Here is a 23,391-nt window from a genome sequence, read left to right on the forward strand (position 1 = left end):
GTGTCCTGTCCTCTTCAGAGCGTCTGGCCACCATTTGCGTGAATGAGCCAGATACGAAGAGTCTGGAAGTGGTGATGTCCAAGAAACGGAGGGTGTTACAGATACTGCTAGGATAGATGTTAAGAGAGAACTTTTATGAGAGGAGTCGTTGCAGGTTTCGGACATAAATTTAAGGCTTAGACTGTGGCTACTGTTAATGCAGGAGCACATGGGAGCGAGTGGAATCGGTTTCCTGTCTCTACCTCCTACAAATCATTGTCAGATCTTTTCAGAATTCAGGTGGGTGTACGCGCGCCCTCCATGGTGTGCTAGCAGGAAACAGCGGGGATGGGAGGCTGGAAGGACACAGTTCCCTGCGCCATTAAGTTAATGATCAGGAAAAATGAGCCAATAGGGGGATGGAAATTAGTCTATTAATCTGGTAAGGAATAGTGGAAATTTGCCTAAGATCAAGGAGAAAACCTGGGAGAAGCTGTAACTTGCTGATTCAGAAAATTTTCTGGTGCTATGCAGTTGCTGGCAGTCCCACACATCTGGAAAACTGCAGGAAAATATTTTAAATTTTTTAAATATTTGCTTACTTTTTGTTCGTCAGATTAAAAATTTTTAGAAAAAAGAATAAAGTCTTGTACTCACTGAAGAGTTAGAAGAGGAGAAATTGTTACTGTGCCTGTGTCACTTCTTAGTCATATATGGAGCCATATATAAAGGGGAGAGGTTGGTGGTACCTTAAATAACCTGGCTGTTTGGCTTTAAAATAAGCAAATGCTTACGGGTGGTCTTTTTATATATATACATATATAAAAACAAAAAGCCAGAAAATTATGTTCCTTTTTCCCAACATCTTGTCTGCAAAGGATAATATCTGCTTCATAATGTGATAATTACAAATGTGTTACTTACCTGAATGAATAGAAGCTCTGTGGGAAGAGTCAACTTTTCTTTTGCGAAGGGAAATGCCACCTTTCAAAGTAACTGAAGCCTTTGGAAGAAGTGAATGTGCAAGTGAATAAAAAAGATCTGGATGGCATTCAGAGGTCTTTAACAATGTTCTTTACCAGAAGGAAGCCAAGCAGGTCTGCTTGAATAAGGAGGGTCACGTCATGGACTAATATGTGGGTAAAAGGTGGGAAAAATAAGGTAGGAATAGGTGGTCACTTCTGACAGTCACCAGTGTAGTTGGACTGGTTGGTGTATTCACTGTATGGAAAGTATACTGGAAAGGGGGCCTGTTGATGAAATGAGAAAATTTGCTGATGATACGAACTTGTTCATGGTAGTAAGTGAGGTAAAATTCAGTGCAGATAAATGGAAAGTGATCTACATGGGGAAAAATAACTGTGATTCCACTAAAAAATGATGAGCTTTGAGCTGACTGTTAGCATGAGTGAGTCAGTTACCAGCTTATAATAAACAGCAATGTAAAGCAGGAACTCACTACACTGATCAGAAAAGCAAATCAAATGCTGGAAATATTAATAAAGCAATAGAGAATTAAACAGACAGCATCCTTGTTGCTACTGTGTAAGTTCACGGCTCACCAGCATCTGGTATAGCATGTTCAGGTCCCCTCAGCTCAGTACAGTAGGATGAGAAAAATTTGGAGAAAGCAGCAGTCATATGAGATACGGAAAGGCTTATGTACAAAGAAAACTGGGACTCTCTGTCTTGGATATAATAGGCGTTGGAGGATATTCTTGAGGTCTGCAATATTGAGTGATGGGGAGAGGGTGCACAGGTTCAATTGTTTGCTCTTCTTCCAACACGAGTCCTAGGAGACATCAAGTAAAGCAAGAGTATAAGCAAACAGAAGAGAGGTGGGTCGTCTTAAAACACTGTGCCAAAGAATATTGTGTTTACTGAAAGTTTACACGAGTCTACTTTCTGACACTATATGCTCAAAAAAAAAAAAAAATTTTTTTTTCTGTAATTGTGTGTATGATAGGTGCACTTTGAAACATTAGTGTTTTCTGTGGTCTTTTGCAGTTTTGTGTAGCTTTGTATTTCCTGCAGTAGGTAACTCACAAGCCTATAAGGAAAAGTGAGACAAGCTCGTTTAGCTGAATTAAGTGGCCTCCCTATATGTATAAAATTATTTGGAATCCTTTTTTAATGTGTGAGGAAGCCTTTTGGGTTTTTCTGATTTAGTGTCCCAGTTTCCTCAATTACTTAAGAGGATATAATACCTTTACTTGGATTTTAAAAGGTGGTCTTGGATTTAGTTTCTAGTAAATGTCTCCACCATTCCCTTTGTCCCTAGCAAATAACTGTCTCAGCACATTTGAGAACTTAAGTTGTGCACGTAGGAGAAGTAATCTAAGTTACAGTGGTGTGGGTTTGTTGGCAGCCCTGGATTCTCACTAAGGCACGCGCGTTGTCGTTAAACAAGGTGAGATTGTGCTTTAGTGCTCAAACATGGCCGGTTCTTTCTCAGTGCATTGCCAGCTTCTTCTGAAGTGGTCCTCCTTTAACCACTGTTACTGAAATGGCGGGTCCCAGGTTTGGTGCAAAAAAGTAGTTGTTCATGCAGGAAAGCTGGCAGCCCTCTGCCTCAGTATCCTCACCTTAGCAACGGGGCATGGTTTTCTTGAAAATGCCTTTCCCAGTTTTGGAGCTCATGCTGTATGTTGCTGAAACAGCAGCTCTTCCATTGAAAGTAGAGGAATAATGACAACACCGAAAGCTGTTAGATGCAACTCCCTGCACCTTCCCGGGTTGGGTAAGCTCAGTTCCCTTCTTCCCGAGGTCATTCACCTCGGTAGCACCATACGTTATATTCACGTTCTAAATGCATGCACTTGCCTGTGCTTTGTGCATGTTCTGTGTGTGTTATGCCTTCCCCCATCCATCCCCAGTGCCTGCACTGTATTCTGAACCTTCACTCGAGGTGTTAATGGTCATCCTTGGCAGCCTCATCAGGGTTCCATGGGCTGGCCTCTGTTACTCGGGCTGTCACATCCTCGCTCCTTGTGCTATCTGGTCTGGGGATTTCCATTTCTGGGACCAGCTGGAGAGCTCAAGTGTGCACGCGTGAGCCTCCATTGCTCACTGAACTCCGATGAGGGATGTGGTGTTTTACGTAGCGACTCGGCCTGGCGTGATTCCTCACAGCACTGGGAGACCTGCATTCATTTCTACTTTGATGGGCGCTTTTTCTTTTAGGAAACTTCTCTCTCTTACAGCGTTACTTGTCTGTGAAAAGGGCCAATCCTCTTTTTGGTTATGCAGTATCTGGTGTGATACTTGTGTGCGATGGACTTCTGTGTAATGTTTTGCCTTTTCTGAAATGAGAGACAAATCTGGGGATGGTCTTGAACGCTGTTGCAAAGAAAGCACGAATACCAAAGTTTAATGGAAGCCTAGGTTTCCTGACGGTAACTTGTTGTGCTAACAGCAGATTCATTTGTTTCCTAATTAATCAGAAAGAGTGTTCTTTTTATTTCAGCCATCTGGTGGAGAGCATGTTGTTTAGCTTCTTGCTCCTGCAAACTGAAGCTACACAGGAAAAAGGATGTTTCAACTTCTGTTTTTGGCTTGTTTTTCTAGGTTGAGTTAGTATGGAGCACGTTAAAACATACAGTAATCAGCTGCAAAGTTCATCTCTCAAGGACTGCAAAAATTTAACTTAAATTGTCTTTCCTGAAAAGACAATATGATGATGATGATAGTTTAATTGCTTATTATTACTTGTTTTAGTCCATGAAATCAATTGTCAAGACAAAAGTGAAATTTCCTTAGTGAACTGCAGAACTATTCTAGGATACTGAATTTGTTACCGCTTTGCAGGGAACATTCAATGTCGCTTTTACATTTCTTCTTTGGATTAATGTCAAAAACATATTGCCTGTCACACAATTTGTCATTGAGTGTGCCATTAGCTTGCTAACTCCTCGCAAGGATCTTAAAACATTGCATTTTTTTTCTCCAGAAGTCCCTTTAGCACAGCATTTCTTTGGAAGCTATATTGTTCTTGTGGAATATTTTCCAAGGAGCAGTCTGTCCCTATGTGATGTTTACTGTATTTTTGCCTTGGAGCCAGCAGATTTTAGTACAAACTTGCCTGGGGGTGGCCTTGTCCTATTTTCCTCTTAGATGGTTCTGGCATTTATAGAGCTTGGGAGATCGTGCTTCTGAATTTTCCAGTCTGAAGAGCTCGAGCCAAAACAGCAGGGGAGATAGCAAACCTGTACGTTGTTTGGCTTACGGCAGCTGGGCCTGTTTTTCCTTTGACCTAAAGCAATGGCAGATTTTCTTGGGTTTTGTGTGGAGGAGGGGGGGAAGTGAAGAAGAGGAAAGATATGGGAGGAAAACTGCTTTATTTCTGTGCTTGGAAAAAGGAAACCTTCCTCCTCCTCCTCCTCCTCCCTTGCCCCCCTGCCCAATCCCTCTTTTTGTACCCCTAACAGAGGTGACTCAGTAAACTCCAAGCTACTTTTACATTGCGTGGAGAGATGTTCTTTGTTTGAGTGAGTTTATGAATACTGATTATTGATGAGAAAAGGGATTGCGCTTTGTTTTAATATTGCATTAACATTTTGAGCAACAAAACTCCTTTTATGTTTTAGTACCATAGCGCTTGCAGAATGGACTTTATATTAGCAGGCTAGCACCTTTGCAGTTTTTAGTGATGTTTGATAGCTTCCCACCAACCTCTATTTTCTCCCTTACATCTTGGTCAGCGAAAGAAACTCTTGCCAATTAGGGCCCAGAGTCTCTGCTGGGGAATGAACTTGGATGGACGAATGAATGTTGGAAAATATGAAATACCTCGCAGATGGGTGGCTCGGGGAACATAACAACTCTTTGAGTTTGGCCTTGTGCTCGGAGAGCCTTTGTTGTCTGTAAACACTGTCTCTGCAGTCATCCTCTCTAAATGAGCTTTCGTGTGGAAATAAATTTCACTGTTGCTGCCTTTTATGCATCCTACTATTACATTTATCAGCAGATGTTTCAGTTAAGTTTTGCATTTATGTAACAGAAATATTTCGCTGTGCCACAGAATGAATTTATTCCTAGAGAAATGGTTTTGCATGTGATTGTTGGAATCCCGAGCTTATGAATTCCAGGAACACAGGAGAGTTGCCTAAAAAGTTTGTGAGAACAACAGTGAGTGTTGAGGCTTAATACAAGTTTGAAGTGAAACGCAAATTAACACTGTCTATGTGTGCCAGGCATTTCCAAGGGACTCGTAGTGATTAAACCAGACTAAACCCCATCATTTCTCTAAAGATTGATAGGATTCCTGCTTGTATGTCTACACTAGTGTGGGACAAACAGGTGACAGATCCTGAGCCTCCTCAGCTGAACATACAGAGAAAGGAAAAAAGAAATCATCTTTCTCCCTGTTTTAATGTTTTCTCTCTTTATATTCTTTACTTCATAGTTTTTCCTTACAGATACATGGGAATCTTCATGATGACTGTTGTGGGAGAAGCTATTGTTTCTGCTGTAGTTCTGGCAAGAGGTGATAGTTCAGAAGCTAGGTAGCTGCTCCTTCTGCAAGGAAGGTGTTTACCAGCTTCGTAGTGCAAATGCTCATCCAGAATAAGAATTTTCTTAATTGGCAACTTTGACAAATTTCCCTCCGCTCCTCTTGTCCCCTGAGCCAGTCAGCGATATACCCAAATCATGCTTCATCCTAAAGGGAAGGTTATTTGGACCTGTAAATGGATGCAAGAAGCAAGGGGCACGTTAATCAGAGCACTCGTTAGTCTAAAGGTTTCCCATTGGGATAAGAAGGGTGAGCAGAGAGTTGGTGCTGTGGAACCAGCATCTCCAGTCCATCGCTCTGGGCCTGGCAGTGGGAATGCCTCACGCTGTTGGAGTGGGCCAAGGAGCTGAGCCCTACAAAAAATATGCTGGCTTCAAAATCATTCGGTGTGTTATGTAGGCAAGTAGTCTGGTTTTGCCCACCTGTTCTACATTATTTTCCTCTCTTCGTTCCATAAGTCAGTGTAGCAGTATGAGGCTTTCATTACTTCATAGATTAATTTGGTACTTGTCACCTGACTGAACTACCCTCACCTTTGCAAGCTGCACTCTGTGTGCATAAGGAGACTGCTTAAATTAGATACCTTTTTTAAAAAAAAAAAAAAAAAAGTAACCCATTCTGACGTGATAAATTATATCATTTTCCTTTAATAATCACTTCTTTTCAGTACTGGTTTTCTTCTTCTAACATGAACTTTTTCTACTTTTTGTTGCCCTTTGTTGTACAAATCCCAGTGGGCCGTAGTGAATTCTTGTTTCACATCTTCCCCTTTTTTTAATGATTGTCCAAACTCTGAAGGCAAAACACAGACACCGGACCCTCGGACTTCGGTGAATGTTCTCCCTTGGACTTCAGTACTGCTCCTCATCTCACTTTTGTCACCTGTAATTTGTCTTCTGGTATTTAATACTCCTACTGTTGCCCTTAGGAACAGATTTCCTTCCCATGTTAAACTTACTCAGGGAGGCTGTAATCACGATTTACTAATTTCTCTTTTCTTCTAATGTTTTCAAGAATGTCTTCCTTAACATTAAGTAACAGATCTGGTAGATTCTTTGCTGGTATTAATTGCTGTGTAACCAAGTGCCCTTGAAAGTCAGTTATGTAAATGAGCAGCCTTGCGCTGGCCATAAGAACAATGCTGGTTTGAGTTTTAATTTAATAATTGAGGAATTGGAACATAAAATGGTTCCTTAAATCTAAAATAGGATAGAGTCATATTCTTTATTAGATGAATTCTAATTGCATGAACTATGATATATCAGTGGTTTAACATTTAGTTTAGATGATCACTTTGCATGCAGGTGAGCACTTTAGGTACAGTTATTATTAGGAAAAAGCCTTGCATTCAGTTGCTTTAGATATTTTTAGTTGAGTATTTTGAAAGAAATTACTAATTTGTTGTGTCTTTAAAATTCCAAGTAGAGCCTTTCTTGAAATATATTCTTTATGTCTGGTTTTTTTCCTTTCTTAACTTAGTTATCATAAAAGTTGCAATTCTTTTCTAAAAATTCCTTGTATTTTTCCTGAAGATGCATCATACCTGAATCTCTTGGCTTATTAAAAAGTCCATGTGTTCTGGACAATGGAGGGTATCCAAATAATTGTTTTGTCTGTTTGGGTAAAGGTTATTTATCGTTACATACAATATATGCAAAGATCGGTGGATGTGAAGTTATTTGGAAATACAGGGTTGGCAAACCTCCTCTGGAATTCGGAAAGGGTTTTCCAGCTCGACTTAGTCATTTTTCCCAAATGTCTTGGCATAACTGATCACTCAGGAGTGACATATGGTAGAAACATGCTCTAAGGGACAAGTCTCCCGGATGGCGCACAGCACCACACAAGATAGACAGATGGTGGCTTATTCAACCTTGGAAAAAGTTTAATCCTACATATTGGCACGGCGGCCTGGGTACTGAGAGAGGCACACACATGCCTGTGAAATCTGAGGCAAAGCTTTTGTGAGTTTGCTTGCTATTACTGAAAGAACCAGAAAGATTGAGCTAGTACTATACAGTGTGAGTATCTGCAAAATTACGTGTTCAACATACTATCCAGAAAAAGTGATGTTCTCTGGAAAAGTGGAAATCCCAGAGTTAGCAGAACACTGCAGAGAATAAAGTTTGCTGAACTTTTCACAGCTGTTTCTAGACTAAACCATGTTTATTCGACAAAGCTGTTGAGTACTTAGCTTATGCACCAATAGCTGTCGATTAATTGAAGTGTCTAATAGGAGAGAGGGTATTTTATGTTTTTAATGGTTTTACTTATGTTTCAGGGATTGCTATAGGTTTTGTGAAGTGTATTAGCACTTCACAGAAGCTGTAACCTTTCTCTTAGGTGAGTTCAAGAAAAATGTTACGAATTCCCTGATGATAAATTTCAATTTATAACAGAAAATGCAATACGTTACAGTGTTTTTAAAAAAGAAGCAAAAGAACATCAGGCCTTTCACTTTAATATCTTTGTGTCTAAGATAGTAAAGAGAGAGACAGAATATCTGACATGGAGAAATGAATCCTTGGTGCGGCTTGTTGAGGTACATAGGGAAGAACAAATCTGCTTTGAATTCTTTCTGGCAACCCAGTAGCGATTAATTGATTGATCTTCTGAAGTCAGTGCAGTGTTCTATAAGGAGTTTGAGAATACTGACCCACTGAGAACAGAAAGGATTGCCTACCAAACTTTTTTGCCCACTTTCTTTTTCTTGTAGATCACACTCAATATTCACAACTAGAAGGACAAGGAAGAATCTCCTGACTCTCTGGACTTCGAGGATATCAATATGTCGTATTGGATGAGTTTAAACTAGACAAGACTTCCTCGTGAAACACCTCCAGAAAGGTAATTCAAACAAACTAATCTTTTGCCAGTAGAGGAATGCTTTGGTCAAATTAATCTCATGCCAGTAACATTTCAACCATACCGTACCACAGCGTCATGATCTTTTTGATACATATTTTACAGCAAGTATGTATGTGTTGATGTGTGTGTATAGATATATATCCATATACAGAGCTACAGCTAACCCTTACTAGTAAGTTTTAGATGTTGGAAGATTTTGATTTGTTAGCCCTGGTATTTTTTGTGGAAACATACTGGTTTCAAGGAATTCTCTTAGGTGAAAGAGGTGGAGAAGGAAGAGGGAGAGAAGTGAGATGCCCAGAGTAGCCAGTATATTGGTAATTATTTGCCTGGATGTGGAAGAACCAGCTAATGTTTCTGTTTTGCCTAATGAGAAAAATTGCTTGAAAATGAGGAGGATATCCTAGCTGCTGAACTATAAAGTCAAATGCTCATTCAGCATTGAGTGACACATACTTTTAAAATATGGTGTAGTATGAGAGAGAGAGAGAGTGCCTCAAAGAGAGAGACTAATTCAATAACCTGTTGTTTAGGATATACATTGCAAAAGTAAGAGATGTCAAATTCTTGCTTTCGACTGAGGGTGCTCTTGTATAATATAAAGATATGCCTACTTTTGGGCTAGTAAAAACAAGCGTTCACCCTTCCTGAGGATGTGAGTACCTTTCAGGTACTTATTTTCTTGTCACCCTTTTCTTTCTTTTGCTGTGCTCCACTGTGAGAAACGGTGACCATATCATGGCCAAACCTGAAGGCCTACAGTAATTACTGCAGAACTAGTGCACTCTTTCAGATTTCTTTTTTTTTTTCTTCATCTACTATAACTAATTATTATAGGACTTAGTCAATAAAATTTTTAGTAATTAGATTTTGTGCCCAAGTGCACAGTCAGCAAAATATGACAGACATTAGTTTACTCCTGCCTAGACCCTACACGAGTTTCTGACACACTGCATAGGAGTGAGTGTTTTGGTGGCCCGTGCATCCCCTGTGACAGAGTCCTGCCTTGCTGTCATGAAGCATGCCTGTGGGCCTTCCAAACATCATTTATTTTTGAGAAAGAGAGCTACAATCTGGTGAGATGATTAAAACTCTGCAGATCCACAGCTGACACCTTTTTGACCCAGATCTGAAGTTCAGACTCAGAAATAGTTCAGTCCCTTGAAAATTTTGAGTCATGCTTCATAGAATTGCTGTTTATATAATTCAGAGGCTAAGCATGATCATATCATTGTTGAATCGCTGAACGTCAGTGTGTGTGAATCAGCCATCTGCTGTCAGGGCTGAGTCTCGTATCTCCCTGGCCAGTGACAGTGGAGATCCTTAAACCATGATGGCTCCCTGTCAGATGGGAATGGTTCAAGGTAATAACATGGCTGAGTCCAAAAAATGCCACTTTTCTTCAGCCTACTGGTAGTAATGACATTTAGAGGACTGAAGTGGAGAAAGATGAATTGTAACAGAGGAATGGAGACTGTGTGAAGACAGAGATATGAAAGGTTTGGATGTTTGGGAGGAGCAAAGGCCGGGCTTTGTAGCAGGGGTTTTGAGTTAATGACAGAACCAGATGAGGAACGGAGAAGCTGTCTACACAGGAGAAGAGCAGCCTTCAGGATTTGGAAGAGAAGCTACACGTAGTAGGGGTTTTTTTAGAGGGCTCTGATCCTTAGGTCACTGACCTAAGAGTGGTAAGGAAACTGAAATGTAAAATGCATATAGTCTTATTTTTTTTTGTCTAGACTTGCATACCTTGTGCACTTCCCAAGTGGAGAGCAATTGGGTATTTTGGAACTTGTACAAAGCTTGTGCATGTTTTGCTTCAATCACTGCATGTCCTGGAAACCCAGCATACCTGCAAGGTTAGGTCCTTGTGTTAAACTTGCTGTGAAATCTGGGCAGGATGCAGATTAGCGCTAATGATGGGATCCTGTGCCATCTTGCTCTGCCAGGTCCTCTTTCTTTGGAGATATGATAATCAATACCAAAAAAAAAAAAATCTAATGCAGGAACTAAGAAAAAGATTTGACAGGAGGTAACTGATCCAAACCAAAGGAGACCAAAGATGGTTAAGAAAGGACAGACACAACTGTGCAGTGGTGGAAATTGTACTGTACAAGTTCATGCAAATTGCTGCTGGGCTGTTGAGAGAGCCTCTGAAGTTATGGTTGAGCTGAAACTTTAAAAATCAGGACTAAGACATCTTGCTGCACACCTCATGGAATACGTTTGGTCATTATTTGTTGCGGCTGATTCCAAAATGTACTCTCAAGAGGTGTAGCCAAAGAGGAGGAAAGAACAATTTAAAAATCCTCATTTATTCAGTAATCCAGTGGTAGGAAAATACTTCCCCCCTGCTTTGGGGAGATTTTTTTGAAGTATTAATTCCTAATTTAGTACTTAAACTCCCTTCTTTCTCCCCCTCCTCCCCCCCCAAAAAACCGAGATTCCACTGGTTTACAGGCTACACCATGCAGAGTTGATGTAACCCCACGTAGATTGCGACATGCACTGGAGGTGATGTACCTCTCTAGAAATCTTAAATGCAGGTAAAGCTGAAAATGGCTGCGATCACTTTTAGGTTTTCTGTCTATCCCCCTTTGTTCTCTCTCCCTCCCCCTTCTGCTTGTGCTCACTTGCTCTCTCTTTAGTATAACACAGTTGAACAGCAGTGAAGTGTAAAATGTGTTTTTGCCAAGGTCAGTTTCTTGTGATTACTCGCCTGTGGCAACTTATGCCAGTTGCAACAGACTGAGTCTCAGCAGTCCACAAAGTCACACTGGTGCTTATGCAGAGGACACCCAGTGTAGGTTACAGTCACCGTAGTCTGGAATAGCTTGCAATGCTGCTGAATTTTAGCAGCTTTATTTAACTCTTCCCATCTAGCTTGCGCTTGCTTCAGTGGTTTGGAGTCTGTTCCATGAAGCACTAGGTTGTCCTGTTCTCTGGAGATCCTTGGGGAGGATTTTGCGGAGATGAAATTCTTGTTGGTAGAAGTTGTTTCTGTGGATTGCTCAAATTTCAGGAATTATTCATCAATGAAGAGAAGATAAAATAAAGCGTGATGGACACATGCATCTTCTAAAATTTATATATATTTTTTGTGGCTGGCTTGCTTTTGTAGAAAGTCATATCAAAGACTGCGCTATTGACATTGACAGAAGAGATTGTGTATCTACATAGTAAGAACTATTACGGAAAAGTTTTAGTAGTAGTTTTTTAAAGCAAGAACTTAAAAGATAATGACACGTAGTCTTTGTATTGCCTTTAGAAATGTTGTATATGCTCATAAGCATCAAGTAATTTTTTTTTATAAGCTAATAATGGTTTTGACTGCTGTGACTGGGGAACAAATGTGAGATTGAATAAATCTGTTTTAGGAGATAAGATTTGTTGGATGCCATTTTGTTGTACGCACTGGATTGCGTACCAACGCAATAGTGGTACCCAGTGGAAGCGGGAGGGACCTCTACTTTCCTTCTCCTTTCTCACATACGAGCAAACATATCTGTTTATGAAAAAAATGTTTTATTTCAAACAGAAAAGCACAGACTTCCTGTGTTACTTTGCTTATTTGTACTATCATCAACAATATACGTAATTTTATTTTCATTCTGGAAATAATTACTTTTGTAAGCAGCATTTAGCTCTTGAGCTCTGTGATAGTGACTTTGAGGTTACCTGTCTGTCACTACTGATTTGTAGAGAGGCAGTAAGAAATCTGGATGATTGGCTGAAGGGCTGAAGCTGAGCTTTGGTGACCTTTGACATTCAGATAAGTGCAAAATTTCATCACTTAAAATTGATTATGCATTTGATTCATTTTGAAACTATGTGTTCCTATATTAGACACCGCTCTCTCGTGTTTGGTTTGGAATGATTCCTGAACACAAGTAAAACAATGGGTCAGCAATTGAGTCTTGATCCTGTAAACACCCTTGCACAAAGTACACAAGAATATTCCCGTTGTGCTCAGTGGAACTCCCCACAAAACAAGGTGAGGATTCGGAAGTCATTTGAAGCACTTCGTGAAGGATTCATCCTGTATGTTCTGTTTAATCTTGCTTCCAGGCTTACAAGAAGTATTTGTATTGAGGAATATGTTACTTGTTGCTTTTTTGCTTATATGGAAGACAATGAAATTAATCTTTTGTTGCAAGTATGCTTCGGACTGACATTTGCTTGTATGGTTTTCATAGCCTATATGATTCTATTGCTATTCCAGCCCTTATTCCTTTGCTTTTAATAACATTTGTATTGGCACAACTCATATGGAAAAATATGGTATGAGAGCTGTGTTCAGACTTTGTGAAGTTTGATCTGTCTGCTCACCTTTAAGTTGGAAATTCATGGTGGACATGAGCAGGGTTTCCTGTGTCTGTGCTGTGGTCTACAGGCCTGTAGCACCTGCAGTGATGCACGTTGTCTTCTAATTGTTAGAGAGCCAGTGGAAATGAGCGTTAACTGTAGGAAGAAGCAACTGTACTAGTGGAAGCTGGTCTTCGGTCAGCTGAGAAATGAACACATGGGTGTTACTGGATGTCATGGTATAGGAGAGTCGCATTGTCCACGCTCACGAGAATCTGTCCCATTAATTTCCTTTAATCTTAAGGAACCTGAGGAAAGGAAAGCGTTATTCAGGCACTGAAGTTGTTTTTGGAACATTCCTAATGACATTCCTGCAGCGGGCTGCTGTTGATGCATGCTTTGAGGATTTCCTCATCAGTACATTCAGAACAAGCAAGCAGTTGACAGTTGAGATCAAAAAAAAGTCTGCACAAAGCCCTGAACTCATTCAAATCTCTATGCAGAGCTCCTAACCAATTTTTAAAAATTCATTAGAACTTCACTATTTCTGAAGTTCTCACCTCCTGGATTCTGGTTGATAGCAGAAATGCTGTGCTGCACACAGTAAAGGTAGATGATGTGTTTTTTTCTGGACAAGTGAGAATCCAGAGCTCTTGAAGTCTTGCAGCCTAACTTTTTTAACTCATGGGTGGGGGAGATATGAAAGCTTGTTAAGGGATTTATCCATACACTTCCTAGGAGTTTTAAAGGGAGCTCTCCAAGTCAGTGTCCTAGTAAGCTTTGAAACATTTACTGTGCTAATTCAGACGTGCTGGAAATAAGCATTTTAACATGTGGATAGAATCCTACTGTTGTAATGCACCTGCAATTTGTGAGTACCACAAGAGGTTTCCCTTTCTGAAGACAACCACTGCACTCTTACCGTAGAAGTAGAGGAGTGCCTAGCATTTCATGTACTCACTGCTGTGTTAATTTTATTAGAAACAGACTGGGGAAATGAGCAGTAAATTTGTGTTGTGCAGCAAAACATCTCTTTTTTTTTTAAAAAAAAACCTCTTAATATTATTATCTTGCTTTTCTTGGCAACAGTAGTAATATCTCCTCATAAGCATTCAGTTCATGTTTAGACATAGGTGAGTATCTGAGGACTAGGAGCCAGGTAAAGAGAAGTCAATAAATTTAGACAGAGGAAACATTCTCAAGTTGCACATAAAAGGAATTCCAAATAAAGACTTGTGTTAATCTGAAGGAACAGTAAGTCTGTAGCAGTTATCACCCATACATCCTTGGAAGACCAAGGGGAGACCAGTTGATAAATCATGGGGTTTTTTTGTGTTTCTCTTTTTAATGGCAATATTATCTTTAAGCTTCTAACAGCTTTTAATAAATGCTAATTTTACATTTCAGTTATGATCAGACAGCATGATCCCGATAGTCTCCTCCTTATGAGATGGGCAAAATTCAGTGATTAGAATGTAGGATTAGGAGGCAGGATTTCTTACGCTTTGTTACTTATGGCTTTGACACCTGAATCACTGCATGGACTAGGACAGTCTGTAACGTGACTTCAGCTTCCCTAGGGGAAATACCAGCTAATAATTTCCTGCCTCACGGGTGCATATGAAGATTAACTTCATGGAACGAGTGAAGTATTTATTAATAAATGATCGTTATTGATAGGGCACTTACTTATTCATAGCAGTGACATTGGTAAAAATTATTCCTGAGGGGAATGTAAATAAGCAAATAAACCAAAAGACACTAATTCAAGTAATTTTCATCACCCTTTGCCAAAGTATGTATAATAGGCAGTGTCCATGTGAGTGCTTACTGTTTTGATGATTTTTAAAATATTAAAGAAGAAATGCCACCAAATACGAATGGAGAATCCAAGGTCGTGCTCACTTGTTCTGTCTTCAGATTGCACCTACTGGAGTGTCTTTGATAATCTTTCTTTAAAGGTCTGCTAATTGAGAATGTAGGTGAAGCAAGCATACATTATAAATCCAGCTACATTTTAGAAGTTTAATCTCGTTGCATGTTTTCTGCAGTGTAAGTATGATGTGTGATTAAATTGTGAAGTGTCCAACAGCAGCATGGCTATTTAAATTTTTTTTTAATTTGTCACATTTTTTGTAACTGAGGTTAAAATATTTTGCCAATCCGTTTCCGCTGTCAGAGCTGTCATTTGGCCTGTGACAGGAGATGTGGGAAAATGAGCATTGCTTTACATTTCTTTCAGTGGTCAGCTTGAAGGATGTGACTTGAACAGCAAGGTCATACAGGGTTTTGAAGGAGGGTTTTTTTTAGATGCTTTTACTATTTTATTAGCTCCTTAATGAAAAAAGCTTCTGGATCTTTATTTTTTATTGCTTTGTCAGTTTAGACTTCTGTATTTTTTCTACTATAAATATTAAAAATAATCTTGTGATAAATGTCCTTTGGGCTTAAACTGGAATTGCTTCACAGAGCCTCTCTTTTGGGTGTGGGTTGGAAAGAAAGAAAGGAGGTATATATGAAGGACAGAGGAGGGAGAATGCACTTGAAAACCCCATTTGCCATAAAAGCTGAGGCACAGAGGTCATTTTTGACATGGTGCTGAGTATCTGAGCTCTTGTCTGAAAGGAGCAGAGGTGATCTTTCGTGCACCCATGGGTTCCTCTGCCGTTGTCTCATTGAACTGAGATTCCTTTTTTTACTTTTTTTAGTTACATTACATTAAAAAAAAAAAAAAAAGGCAAATTTAGCAGCTTTACTAAATCCCAGCTGCTTTTATAAATTTGTATTATTTAAGATTCTGGCAGTGACTGAGTTACGCCTTAATGAGTCTTTCATTATGGTTTCTGTCAGAAAGACCCCATTCCCTTTGCCCCCGTGGTGGACACCAGAGCTTGCGCCCGCAGCCGTGTAGAAGACAGCTTAGGAATGTGGTCCGACATGCTCACTGTCCTCTGCAAGATTTCACTGCCTGCAGGAGTTGCTGAAGGTTACTGGTCCTGGCTTTAAACTTTTGTTATGAACATACATAAACAGATATATTCAGAACTGAAAAGACGTAGTTCATTTGATGTTATATTTTTGTAATGAAAGTGAGAGTTTGCGTTTCTGTCGTACGTTATTGATGGAGCTTTTCCTCTCTCAAAAATTAAACCTGAAGCAATGACTTATGAATCATACTTTGTGTCCCACTTACAGACTAACTTGACTCATCAGTGATTTTTCTTCCGGCATGATTTGGGGGAAATGCCGGTTATTTTTCTCATGTACAGTTTTTAATTATTATTGACTGTTGAATAAAGATAGAGATGAAGGCAGTCCAGCTAATTTTGTTTAGGTCTGTGCTTCTAAAGAGTCACATCGTACAATGAAGTATTGTAGGATTGCGTAAGAGAGACAGTAGAACGCGGATTTCTGATTCTCCAGCGTTAATGTTAAACAAGGATGGTAACGAGTCCTAAGAGCTCATTATTATGCTCATAAGTCCTTTGCCTTAGTACATTCCAGATGTATAAGATATTTAAAAAAATCTCATGTCTGGAAAATACCTCCTGCAAATAAAGCCCAAAACACAGAGCTTTTGATTTCTAGATTTTCTTTAAGCTGCTCATTATCTAATGTTAATATGCATTTGTAAACAAATTACACTAGTCATGTAACTTCTGCCATACTTAATAATCCCTATTTTATTGTGTAGCATTATTTTTAATGTTACATTTATCTCGTAATATAACCAGATGCACAACATTTTTCAGTGCTAATTTTGTGGAAATTTGAAAAGCAAAGCCCAACTTCAGTAGTGCTGAAAACCACAAATTTATAATCATCTGGAATTAACACATTAAAGCACCGTAAGAATAGTTTCTGTTATTAAGAGCAACCATATAGCTTTTTTATATTAAACTGGTTTGTACTTATTTTTTTCCTATGTCCAAGGTCTAAATACTCTTGATGTCTTTTGTGGAAACTATGAAAGCTTTTAGTTAGGCTTCTCAAAACCTCCGTTTATTTCTATTTGTATTTGTTAGCCTCAGTGATTTAAGTCTCACATACAAAACAATAAATAGTTTAATCTGTTCGATATTATGTAATCTCTCCTTCTCACGAGGGGTTCATTGTCAGAACTTGACTCAAGGGATTTGCTTGGTGCAATGTAACACTTCTTTCCCAGTTATCTGTAAGGAAAACACGAATGCAAAACACAGTTGCGCAGAGATGGAGCTATACCAAGCATTTCCTGAAGAAATTAAAGTATATATTTTTCTGCTGTTATGAAGACTCAAAATCCGTATCTCCGTGACAGATTAGTAGATATTTTGTCCTTTAACTGAAGTAAAATCCTGAACTGAAGGATCTTTGAAAGCCATCATAATTGATGATGTAAAAGTTGTTGGAGCAACTAGAGAAGAGAGAAATGTGATAGGTGATGATGATGATGATGTGTAGGATATCCACACGCACAAACTATGGGCAAATGAATATGTTGTAGGAAAGAGCCACAGATTCGCTCTGCAGGTACATGAGAACCCAGACTCTTCTCCTGTGTCCTGTTGGCACCTGGTCATTCATCTGTGGGGAATGAAATCCACTTTATTCTTACATGGCTAAACCAGGCTTCTTAAATTATTGGCATCAGTTTGAGCCAAATATTCTTTTGTGTTACACAATGAATGGGAAAACTTGCCTGCCAAGGAAGGAACAGAACTGCATGATAAATGTGACAGTAATATTTATTATAGAGCTTTTCACCGAAGAGTAATCTTCTCTGATGTGACCAGCTCTTAATTCCAGGTAACTTTTTCCTCCTTTCAAACTGACCAAGCAGCCGTGCTTAATTCAGAAAGTAAAGCAAAACTTGTTCTCGAATTCCCCATTTCTGTTCTCTGCTGGAGGCAGCCAGTTTTGTTGATAATGATCTAATCTGTTGCATAACTGGAGAATACTGCGCCTGCTGCCACAGCCTGCTTCTTTCTTGGCACTGCTGGAAGGCTTCAAAGAGAGACTGTATGTGTGAGGCGACTGCTCTACCAGCAAGACCAAGGGGATCAAAGCATATGTTTAGAAATTGAAAACAACAAAAAAGAGAAGCAGTTACCACACGGTTGCCATCCTGAAACTGCAACCAGCCTCACAAAAATGAACTGTTTTGAAGTTAGGGATGATTATTTCAAATTCTGTAGAGCAGGAAAAGATCTGGGATATTTAAGGAAAATTCATCAAGGTTTTATTTTGTAGATACTTGGTATGGGGAAGACTGTTTTTCAAAAAATGGATGTGTTGACAATTGTGTGCAGTTTAATTGTTTTTGCATGATTTTATGCTGCATCATGTTGCTTTCTTGGCTCCTGTAATGTTTTCAATTAGTAAGTTTTAAAATGAAATCTGTTGAAAAAATTACTTGAAAGTAAGGAAAAAAACTGTAGGAAAGTTTTATGTAGTAATATTCTTTGAAGGTTGGATGGTTGTTTCAAGATTGCATGTAATGAGCTTGGGAAAAATACGGTGGTTTGTGGTGTGGGGATTGTTTTGTGGTTTTTTTGTGTTTTGGGGTTTTTTTTTTTAATTTCATAATAAATGGAAAGAATTCTTCTTCATGTTATCCCCCAACGTTTTGGATGAAAATGCCTGATTGTTCAGGAGATACCTGATTTATAAGCATAAAATTTATCTTTCAGTGAATTTCATGAATCAAGATTATTATTTCTTGTACTTTAAGTATGGTTTACATTATGATGCAACATTGGCTTAAACTGCTTGTTTTTCAGTGTGTTCATCTTCTTTCACTTACAATTCTGAATATTTTTCTTCAGTGTCATAGGAAAATCTTAATATTTACCTGCGCTGATTTAGTGACCCGTCATAATGGAAATGTAGGAATCCTAGCTGTATGTTCTTAGGGAAACTTGCTATGACATACAAAACATTAAACAAAAAGAAACCACGGGACTTTCACAGTGCCAGCTTTATGGCAGTGTCCTTGTCCCTAGTCCATTTGTCCCTGTCATTTCCTGTGATAGCACTTTGTGGGTTTTATGACAGGGAAAATGATAGTAACCTGTTTTTTCGTACTCATTGACTCACCATACAAGAGAGGCAAAGGAAAGTTGGGGGTATAGTAAGCTTACTCTCTCCCTACCATCCTTGTTATTGTCTAGTCTTCTGTATGATGTGCCGGCATTAATGGTACTGACAGTGCCTTTTATTCCTGTGCTGGTTTGGTGACTGCCATGTAGATAGTGTTTTCCTATATCTGCGAGTCCTAAGAAAAACTGCAAGGCACAATGTGACTACTCTTGACAGAGATGCACTGAAGTGTTGCACCCTGATAAATTGTATGGAATTTTTCCTGCACTTCAAATCTTGGAATTATTGTTTAACTAGAATTTTGGACTCCAGTGTTAGAAGCACTCCACCACTCCTGTTTTCCCCTCCTCTTTAAGAGACAAGATTCCTTACTACGTATATTTGCAAAATTATACCTTCTAATGATATCTTGTCCTGATGATTACAGGAGGAAGCCATAGTTGGGATATCTTCTTTCTTCCTTCAACTACTTTGCTCTCTCTGGTGGTGTCCGTTCCTTCAGTGGTGCTTCCATGTGGTGCAGGGAGGCAGGGATGCTCTGTCAGACCAGACCCTTTTGAGACCTCTGCTGCAAAACTTGAGCTACATTTTAAGGAACATGAGCAATCTGTGTTAGCTGTATTCAGAAATTATCCCGAGGGTCACAGAAGGTATTTTCCTTATCCAAAAACTACCCCAGACCCTTTCTTGGAAGCATCAGTCCTTGAAACTTTTCTTTTAAAAGTCTATCTTTTTAACAAGGGCCAAACAAATACTTGAAAAATTAAGGCAGAGACTCAGCATGAAAAAATTCAGATCAAATTTTAAAGCTTAGCGGAGTTTTAAGGGATGGACTGTGCTCTGATCCCTAATTGTAATGCTGAGGGTCAGCTGGATTGATCCTACCTCTTGTTGGAAAAGCACTATCACTACTTTACTAGTTGCCGTAATAATAATATTTGGTACATATTAAATAGCGGTTTAATCTTTTTTTTTTTTTTTAATATTTCTGTCTGTCATTCCCTTACTATTAAAATAGATCAGTGGCAGTGAAGTTGTGTGTGCTTAGTGGAGCTTCCTCCTGTCCTCTTTTTGGGTCATTGAAATCTCTGCTTTTAAGAGGCTTTTGTACTCTGTTTTTCTGTTGAGGGTATTTTTGACAGGGAGTCAATGCTCAGATTGCTGTTTTAGTTACTATGGAGAAGCTTTCCCACAGGAAGGCTTATGCTCTATTTTCTGAAGATGGTCAAACACTGAATTTGCCCAACTTCCTCTTAATTTGCCGTTCTGAAGTTCATTTCGTACCAGTTGTCTTTAGACTGAAGATTCCTTTGGCTCATACATGCTTCCTTTTAGCCTTTGCCATCTGTAGCATCCTAATGGAAAAAGGAAAAGAGGACGATCAGAACAAAAGAGGAATATATCCTGAAAGCCTGCATATCACAAGGGAAATGAATGCAGTTGTAGTCTGATTGTGGGGTTTTGTCGAGAGAGAACTATTGCACGACTGTCTTGGAGGTGAGTTTATTGGAGATTTCTGGTATATACTGATGTATGTCTGTTAGTTCCTCTACTTGTGGGTATGGTTTCTATCAGAGGATGCTAGATTGTGGAGTTCTCCTTTATGTTGTGGAGCAGATAAGGGTCCTTAAAATAAGTTTGTTTCCTGGGGAACACTTCCTGGGTCTGGGCTGAACAGCAACACCACATGTGCTTTGGTTCATATGTAGTTGTGGGATTTTTTTTCTGGTATCTTCTGTAGTTTTTCTTTGTGCCTGATATATTGAATACCATTTGAAGAGGTAGTTACATTAAGGTGTAGTTCAAAGTGGCAGAAAACCATATGAAGCTGAGAACTTGATCCAGAAATAGATCGTGAAGAGTTCTGAAAGCATTTTATTTTCATCTGCTCTGTCAACGTCTTTGCTGATTGAACGCTTACTCTTAAGCCCACTGTTCTCAGACTGGTTAGGCTGTGTGATTTTTATTTTTTTTTTCAAGCTCTCACCTCCTCCAGTGATAGGAAGGCAATGCTGCAGCCTTTGAAGGGCCCAAAGGTTTGATAGCATTGTGCTGCAATGCGGGCTTTCCTCCTGATCCTGTGCAGTCCCCTGTGATGTGAAGGGTAGGAGCCTTTTTCTCCTCAGCCTTTTTATTCCTTTTAAATCACCTGTTAAATACCTGAGAGGGAGCAGACCTTTAGGGAGAGAAAGTTTTCCACATAATAAGAGAAGTTGGAGGAGATTCAGAGAGGGAACAGTTTTCTGGGTTATGCCTGGAGGATTATTCAGATTGAGGAAAGACTTCAGGACATGGGGCTAAGCCTCACCGTTCTTTCAGTTTCCTAACTGAAGACAGATCAAACTCTCAATTATCTGTAAAAGCAGAGGTGTTTTAAGAGCCTTTTAGCTGGCTGGTGTCAGAGTCTGAAGGCATAGGAAATGCTTTCTGGTCCCATTTTTTTCAAGGCATGATAGAGGATGAGAAAGGAGTAGGCTTCTATACAGGGTCTTAAGTCTTCAAAAATTGGAGGAGTAACAATGTTATTGGATAACCCATGAGGAAACAGAGACATAGTGCCCTATGTCACGCTGCAGCTAATTTTCAAAGGTAGGGATTAGAACCAAGGTGGTTTTTTCTGTCTCTGTCCTAGCTGTAAAAATACACGTGTTTTTTTGTCCAGAATTTCAATACCAAAGTCCTTAAGTTAAATCTGAAGGAGTTCTTAAACTGCAGAGAAGTTGTTTCCTGAAGAGATGACAGCAAAATCCTGAGGAGTGCCAGGTTTTGCTTCCTCTTCCTGTTTTTTGTGGCTCTTTCTCACTGAGTTTTGCAAGCCAAAGCTCATGAACTCTTCCAGAGGGTAAAGGCTGAAGCTTCTTGTGTATAATTGTGAGCAGGCTGACAGAGACACTCTGTCAAAGTCACAGTTACTGTGTATAAAAGATTAGTGATAGATGGGAAAGATTTTGTCATTGAGTCTTGCCCAAATTGTGAACTTTTTCAATTGAGTGACCTTTTCTAGTTCAGTAAGTGTAAATCTTAAAAACACAGGGCCTCGTGATTACAGAAGACAAATGTTGTTCAACTGTATTACAGAGCTTATCCCCTAAAGTTGGTATGAGGTCTGGTGTTCACTGTTGGATTGCAAAACTGAAATTTGCTCTTACCGAAGGATCACCTTGAAAAATCAAATTCACATCTAAGTTTCTAATGCCAGTCATACCTCTGGTATTTTTGCTGCTCCTGAGTCAGCTCATATTTTTTTGTATAAAAGTCTTAGAAGCATCAACACTTATATTAACATTTATAAAGACAGCAGCAATTTGAATATGCATGGCTGAAAAAACATTTCCTGCAGTTGGCCCAGCAAATATCAGGCTCTCTTCAATATATGATCCTCAGAAAATACATGTGAAAACTAAACTCTTGATTCATATCCATGTATTTCTGTTTGTTTTTGGGGGAAGGAAAAGCAGCAGGGCCAAAAACCTGAAGATTCATGATGCCATGAAGTTCAGCTACCTCACTGTGTGTTCATTTAATAACTTCTGATAAAGTTTGTGTCCTTTTTGTTCTGTCTGTGGAAAAACGGTTTACTTGCTAATAAAGCAATGGCCATATTACCAGATGAAGCCATCCATGTCCTGGGCTGCATCAAAAACAGTGTGGCCAGCAGGTCGAGGGAGGTGATTCTGCCCCTCTTTTCTGCTCTCTTGAGACCCCACATGGAGTACTGCGTCCAGCTCTGGGGGCCCCAGCATAAGAAGGACATGGACCAGCTCGAGTGGGTCCAGAGGGAGGCCAGAAAGATGATCAGAGGGATGGAACACCTCCCCTGTGAAGACAGGCTGAGAGAGTTGGGGTTGTTCAGCCTGGAGAAGAGAAGGCTCTGGGGAGACCTTATAGCAGCCTTCCAGTACCTGAAGGGGCCTACAGGAAAGCTGTTGAGGGACTGTTTATCAGGGAGTGTAGTGACAGGACAAGGGGTAATGGGTTTAGGCTGAAGGAGGGTCGATTTAGATAAGATGTTAGGAAGAAATTCTTTACTGTGAGACTGTGAGGGTGGTGAGGCACTGGGAGAGGTTGCCCAGAGAGGTTGTGGATGCCCTCTCCCTGGAAGTGTTCAAGGCCAGGTTGGATGGGGCTTTGGGCAACGTGGTCTAGTGGAGGGTGTCCCTGCCTGCAGCAGGGGGGTTGGAACTAGATGATCTTTGAGGTCCCTTCCAACCTAAACCATTCTATGATTCTATGATATAATTACTGCAGATAGGTTGTGATAGCTTAGGGTGTCCCCTCCTCTCTCTTCTTTATTGCATGTGTGTGTTAAGAGTACTGCAGCCAAATTTTCTCTCCTACATAATGAAAGTTTCTCCTTTCTTTCCAAAATTCTGGGCACAATGCTATCTTTTTTTTCTTCTTTTTTTTTCTTCTTTTTTTTTAATAAGCCTATAAATATATAAATTTACTGTTACTATCTCAATTGACGTAAATTTGAAGCCAAACCTTAATATAAAAACTTGAAAAAATATAAATGAGCACATTTTCTATGTACATTATAATTGCTTCTTAAATGTTGTCTTCATAGTTTATCAAAATTACAAAGACTGTCCTGATGGATAAAACTTTTAGGATTTTATAACTGATGTAGAATTATGTGCATGTAT

General features: G+C 39.5%; 1 protein-coding gene across 1 annotated transcript in view; it reads left to right on the forward strand.

Annotated features, from left to right (window-relative positions):
* LDLRAD4 (low density lipoprotein receptor class A domain containing 4) overlaps positions 1-23,391 on the forward strand; it is a 285,812-nt gene that overhangs the window by 37,546 nt on the left and 224,875 nt on the right. Inside the window, exon 2 of the mRNA XM_075744505.1 lies at positions 8,208-8,338. The gene's annotated coding sequence lies outside the window, so the exon portion shown is untranslated. The remainder of the gene's footprint in view (positions 1-8,207; positions 8,339-23,391) is intronic.

The sequence above is a fragment of the Balearica regulorum genome, chromosome 2, assembly GCF_011004875.1.
Source record: "Balearica regulorum gibbericeps isolate bBalReg1 chromosome 2, bBalReg1.pri, whole genome shotgun sequence".
NCBI lineage: Eukaryota > Metazoa > Chordata > Aves > Gruiformes > Gruidae > Balearica > Balearica regulorum.